The following is a 5,902-nucleotide window of genomic DNA, read 5'->3' as shown; positions in this document are numbered from 1 at the left end:
CGGGCTGCGCCTTGCGGCTTTCCTTTCTCCCAGCGGCGGAGCTGAAGCGGCTGGCAGGGAGCGCGAGCGCAGGCAGGCCTTGGGGCGCCTGCCGCCGCTGCGGCCAGCTGGCCTCCCACCCACACCTGCCGCCAACGGGGGCCAAGAGCACCGGCCGGTGAAAAAAAGAAACGCGCCACGGGGCCGGGAGCCCAGAGCCCTCGCCCTCGGCAGCGGTGGGCGAGGCGGCTAGGGCCTGGGGAGACCTTAGCGGAAGCAAGCCAGGACGAGGCGGCAAAAGCGCCTGCCCGAGGGAGTCCTGCAGGCGGGGCGCGGCAGGGAGCGTGGCGAGGGCAGGCAAAAAGCCTACAGCACCCAGTATTCCCAGGAGGTCTCCCATCCAAGTACTAACCAAGCCCGACCCTGCTTAGCTTCCGAGATCAGACGAGATCGGGCGTGTTCAGGGTGGTATGGCCGTAGACGCTGTTGCCTGCCGCTTTGCCTGCCTTTAAGCAAGCCCGCAGACGAGCCCTGCTTGCTCCGCTCTGCCGGGTCCCTCCCCCCCTCCGCCCCCGCGCAAGGCACGCGACAACAGCCTCCGGCCTCGCACCCCTCCCTCGCCACACCAACGCTCCCGCCCCGCACGACGATCCGCAGACCCCGACCCCGGGCCCGCACACTCCACGCCTAAGCCTCCTCCCCACCCCCACGCACCCTCTCCTCAGACGGGACCCTCACAAACCCCACACACCCACCCACCACACAAAACCCCGCGCGCCGCCACACCCTGCCGCGGCTGCCCCCCCACACACCCGCTGACGCTCCGCTTTCCTCACAGCTCCTGCTGCTCGCCACACCTCGCGCCTCCCTGGGGACGCCCTCCCGCACTGGGCCTGCCTTTTGCTCGCTCCCCGGGAAACCCCGCACGCCCGGCCCGGAGGCCTCGCCCGCGCCCTGCCCCGTCTCCCGCTTCGCAAGGCCCCCGGGGACGCAGGATGGCCCTCCGCCTCCGCCTCCGCCTCCGCCTCAGGGGGATCAGCCCAGAGGCGACCAGCACCCAACTTCCCACTTGCTGGCCCCGAGCCGAGGCAGGGACTGCTCCAGGCCCGCAGGCAGCCTTCCCGGGCAAAAGGGCCACCTTAGGGCAGCAGCTGCCTCTCCCTCCTCCCACGTTTAAAGGGCCAGCTGCCAAGGAGGCGTGCTGCCAAAGGGCTTCCCTAAAGCAGCCACCCCCAAAGGCCCGGGCTGCGCCTTGCGGCTTTCCTTTCTCCCAGCGGCGGAGCTGAAGCGGCTGGCAGGGAGCGCGAGCGCAGGCAGGCCTTGGGGCGCCTGCCGCCGCTGCGGCCAGCTGGCCTCCCACCCACACCTGCCGCCAACGGGGGCCAAGAGCACCGGCCGGTGAAAGAAAGAAACGGGGCCGGGAGCCCAGAGCCCTCGCCCTCGGCAGCGGTGGGCGAGGCGGCTAGGGCCTGGGGAGACCTTAGCGGAAGCAAGCCAGGACGAGGCGGCAAAAGCGCCTGCCCGAGGGAGTCCTGCAGGCGGGGCGCGGCAGGGAGCGTGGCGAGGGCAGGCAAAAAGCCTACAGCACCCAGTATTCCCAGGAGGTCTCCCATCCAAGTACTAACCAGGCCCGACCCTGCTTAGCTTCCGAGATCAGACGAGATCGGGCGTGTTCAGGGTGGTATGGCCGTAGACGCTGTTGCCTGCCGCTTTGCCTGCCTTTAAGCAAGCCCGCAGACGAGCCCTGCTTGCTCCGCTCTGCCGGGTCCCTCCCCCCCTCCGCCCCCGCGCAAGGCACGCGACAACAGCCTCCGGCCTCGCACCCCTCCCTCGCCACACCAACGCTCCCGCCCCGCACGACGATCCGCAGACCCCGACCCCGGGCCCGCACACTCCACGCCTAAGCCTCCTCCCCACCCCCACGCACCCTCTCCTCAGACGGGACCCTCACAAACCCCACACACCCACCCACCACACAAAACCCCGCGCGCCGCCACACCCTGCCGCGGCTGCCCCCCCACACACCCGCTGACGCTCCGCTTTCCTCACAGCTCCTGCTGCTCGCCACACCTCGCGCCTCCCTGGGGACGCCCTCCCGCACTGGGCCTGCCTTTTGCTCGCTCCCCGGGAAACCCCGCACGCCCGGCCCGGAGGCCTCGCCCGCGCCCTGCCCCGTCTCCCGCTTCGCAAGGCCCCCGGGGACGCAGGATGGCCCTCCGCCTCCGCCTCCGCCTCCGCCTCAGGGGGATCAGCCCAGAGGCGACCAGCACCCAACTTCCCACTTGCTGGCCCCGAGCCGAGGCAGGGACTGCTCCAGGCCCGCAGGCAGCCTTCCCGGGCAAAAGGGCCACCTTAGGGCAGCAGCTGCCTCTCCCTCCTCCCACGTTTAAAGGGCCAGCTGCCAAGGAGGCGTGCTGCCAAAGGGCTTCCCTAAAGCAGCCACCCCCAAAGGCCCGGGCTGCGCCTTGCGGCTTTCCTTTCTCCCAGCGGCGGAGCTGAAGCGGCTGGCAGGGAGCGCGAGCGCAGGCAGGCCTTGGGGCGCCTGCCGCCGCTGCGGCCAGCTGGCCTCCCACCCACACCTGCCGCCAACGGGGGCCAAGAGCACCGGCCGGTGAAAAAAAGAAACGCGCCACGGGGCCGGGAGCCCAGAGCCCTCGCCCTCGGCAGCGGTGGGCTAGGGCCTGGGGAGACCTTAGCGGAAGCAAGCCAGGACGAGGCGGCAAAAGCGCCTGCCCGAGGGAGTCCTGCAGGCGGGGCGCGGCAGGGAGCGTGGCGAGGGCAGGCAAAAAGCCTACAGCACCCAGTATTCCCAGGAGGTCTCCCATCCAAGTACTAACCAAGCCCGACCCTGCTTAGCTTCCGAGATCAGACGAGATCGGGCGTGTTCAGGGTGGTATGGCCGTAGACGCTGTTGCCTGCCGCTTTGCCTGCCTTTAAGCAAGCCCGCAGACGAGCCCTGCTTGCTCCGCTCTGCCGGGTCCCTCCCCCCCTCCGCCCCCGCGCAAGGCACGCGACAACAGCCTCCGGCCTCGCACCCCTCCCTCGCCACACCAACGCTCCCGCCCCGCACGACGATCCGCAGACCCCGACCCCGGGCCCGCACACTCCACGCCTAAGCCTCCTCCCCACCCCCACGCACCCTCTCCTCAGACGGGACCCTCACAAACCCCACACACCCACCCACCACACAAAACCCCGCGCGCCGCCACACCCTGCCGCGGCTGCCCCCCCACACACCCGCTGACGCTCCGCTTTCCTCACAGCTCCTGCTGCTCGCCACACCTCGCGCCTCCCTGGGGACGCCCTCCCGCACTGGGCCTGCCTTTTGCTCGCTCCCCGGGAAACCCCGCACGCCCGGCCCGGAGGCCTCGCCCGCGCCCTGCCCCGTCTCCCGCTTCGCAAGGCCCCCGGGGACGCAGGATGGCCCTCCGCCTCCGCCTCCGCCTCCGCCTCAGGGGGATCAGCCCAGAGGCGACCAGCACCCAACTTCCCACTTGCTGGCCCCGAGCCGAGGCAGGGACTGCTCCAGGCCCGCAGGCAGCCTTCCCGGGCAAAAGGGCCACCTTAGGGCAGCAGCTGCCTCTCCCTCCTCCCACGTTTAAAGGGCCAGCTGCCAAGGAGGCGTGCTGCCAAAGGGCTTCCCTAAAGCAGCCACCCCCAAAGGCCCGGGCTGCGCCTTGCGGCTTTCCTTTCTCCCAGCGGCGGAGCTGAAGCGGCTGGCAGGGAGCGCGAGCGCAGGCAGGCCTTGGGGCGCCTGCCGCCGCTGCGGCCAGCTGGCCTCCCACCCACACCTGCCGCCAACGGGGGCCAAGAGCACCGGCCGGTGAAAGAAAGAAACGGGGCCGGGAGCCCAGAGCCCTCGCCCTCGGCAGCGGTGGGCGAGGCGGCTAGGGCCTGGGGAGACCTTAGCGGAAGCAAGCCAGGACGAGGCGGCAAAAGCGCCTGCCCGAGGGAGTCCTGCAGGCGGGGCGCGGCAGGGAGCGTGGCGAGGGCAGGCAAAAAGCCTACAGCACCCAGTATTCCCAGGAGGTCTCCCATCCAAGTACTAACCAGGCCCGACCCTGCTTAGCTTCCGAGATCAGACGAGATCAGGCGTGTTCAGGGTGGTATGGCCGTAGACGCTGTTGCCTGCCGCTTTGCCTGCCTTTAAGCAAGCCCGCAGACGAGCCCTGCTTGCTCCGCTCTGCCGGGTCCCTCCCCCCCTCCGCCCCCGCGCAAGGCACGCGACAACAGCCTCCGGCCTCGCACCCCTCCCTCGCCACACCAACGCTCCCGCCCCGCACGACGATCCGCAGACCCCGACCCCGGGCCCGCACACTCCACGCCTAAGCCTCCTCCCCACCCCCACGCACCCTCTCCTCAGACGGGACCCTCACAAACCCCACACACCCACCCACCACACAAAACCCCGCGCGCCGCCACACCCTGCCGCGGCTGCCCCCCCACACACCCGCTGACGCTCCGCTTTCCTCACAGCTCCTGCTGCTCGCCACACCTCGCGCCTCCCTGGGGACGCCCTCCCGCACTGGGCCTGCCTTTTGCTCGCTCCCCGGGAAACCCCGCACGCCCGGCCCGGAGGCCTCGCCCGCGCCCTGCCCCGTCTCCCGCTTCGCAAGGCCCCCGGGGACGCAGGATGGCCCTCCGCCTCCGCCTCCGCCTCAGGGGGATCAGCCCAGAGGCGACCAGCACCCAACTTCCCACTTGCTGGCCCCGAGCCGAGGCAGGGACTGCTCCAGGCCCGCAGGCAGCCTTCCCGGGCAAAAGGGCCACCTTAGGGCAGCAGCTGCCTCTCCCTCCTCCCACGTTTAAAGGGCCAGCTGCCAAGGAGGCGTGCTGCCAAAGGGCTTCCCTAAAGCAGCCACCCCCAAAGGCCCGGGCTGCGCCTTGCGGCTTTCCTTTCTCCCAGCGGCGGAGCTGAAGCGGCTGGCAGGGAGCGCGAGCGCAGGCAGGCCTTGGGGCGCCTGCCGCCGCTGCGGCCAGCTGGCCTCCCACCCACACCTGCCGCCAACGGGGGCCAAGAGCACCGGCCGGTGAAAAAAAGAAACGCGCCACGGGGCCGGGAGCCCAGAGCCCTCGCCCTCGGCAGCGGTGGGCTAGGGCCTGGGGAGACCTTAGCGGAAGCAAGCCAGGACGAGGCGGCAAAAGCGCCTGCCCGAGGGAGTCCTGCAGGCGGGGCGCGGCAGGGAGCGTGGCGAGGGCAGGCAAAAAGCCTACAGCACCCAGTATTCCCAGGAGGTCTCCCATCCAAGTACTAACCAAGCCCGACCCTGCTTAGCTTCCGAGATCAGACGAGATCGGGCGTGTTCAGGGTGGTATGGCCGTAGACGCTGTTGCCTGCCGCTTTGCCTGCCTTTAAGCAAGCCCGCAGACGAGCCCTGCTTGCTCCGCTCTGCCGGGTCCCTCCCCCCCTCCGCCCCCGCGCAAGGCACGCGACAACAGCCTCCGGCCTCGCACCCCTCCCTCGCCACACCAACGCTCCCGCCCCGCACGACGATCCGCAGACCCCGACCCCGGGCCCGCACACTCCACGCCTAAGCCTCCTCCCCACCCCCACGCACCCTCTCCTCAGACGGGACCCTCACAAACCCCACACACCCACCCACCACACAAAACCCCGCGCGCCGCCACACCCTGCCGCGGCTGCCCCCCCACACACCCGCTGACGCTCCGCTTTCCTCACAGCTCCTGCTGCTCGCCACACCTCGCGCCTCCCTGGGGACGCCCTCCCGCACTGGGCCTGCCTTTTGCTCGCTCCCCGGGAAACCCCGCACGCCCGGCCCGGAGGCCTCGCCCGCGCCCTGCCCCGTCTCCCGCTTCGCAAGGCCCCCGGGGACGCAGGATGGCCCTCCGCCTCCGCCTCCGCCTCCGCCTCAGGGGGATCAGCCCAGAGGCGACCAGCACCCAACTTCCCACTTGCTGGCCC

General features: G+C 70.8%; 5 non-coding genes across 5 annotated transcripts; all 5 read right to left on the bottom strand.

Moving 5' to 3' along the window:
* Positions 1-342: 342 nt before the first annotated feature.
* Positions 343-461, bottom strand: LOC135979027 (5S ribosomal RNA). The gene has a single exon (XR_010596360.1). It is a non-coding gene; the product is annotated as a 5S ribosomal RNA (ribosomal RNA).
* Positions 462-1,555: 1,094 nt separating this feature from the next.
* LOC135979018 (5S ribosomal RNA) lies at positions 1,556-1,674 on the bottom strand. The gene has a single exon (XR_010596351.1). It is a non-coding gene; the product is annotated as a 5S ribosomal RNA (ribosomal RNA).
* A 1,093-nt stretch (positions 1,675-2,767) lies between these two features.
* LOC135979025 (5S ribosomal RNA) lies at positions 2,768-2,886 on the bottom strand. The gene has a single exon (XR_010596358.1). It is a non-coding gene; the product is annotated as a 5S ribosomal RNA (ribosomal RNA).
* A 1,094-nt stretch (positions 2,887-3,980) lies between these two features.
* On the bottom strand, positions 3,981-4,099 carry LOC135979031 (5S ribosomal RNA). Its single transcript, XR_010596364.1, has one exon. It is a non-coding gene; the product is annotated as a 5S ribosomal RNA (ribosomal RNA).
* A 1,087-nt stretch (positions 4,100-5,186) lies between these two features.
* On the bottom strand, positions 5,187-5,305 carry LOC135979024 (5S ribosomal RNA). The gene has a single exon (XR_010596356.1). It is a non-coding gene; the product is annotated as a 5S ribosomal RNA (ribosomal RNA).
* Positions 5,306-5,902: the final 597 nt, after the last annotated feature.

Source organism: Chrysemys picta, unplaced genomic scaffold, assembly GCF_011386835.1.
Source record: "Chrysemys picta bellii isolate R12L10 unplaced genomic scaffold, ASM1138683v2 scaf618, whole genome shotgun sequence".
Lineage (NCBI taxonomy): Eukaryota > Metazoa > Chordata > Testudines > Emydidae > Chrysemys > Chrysemys picta.
Note: the sequence above shows the minus strand (reverse complement) of the source record. Positions and strands in the feature narration are given on the sequence as shown.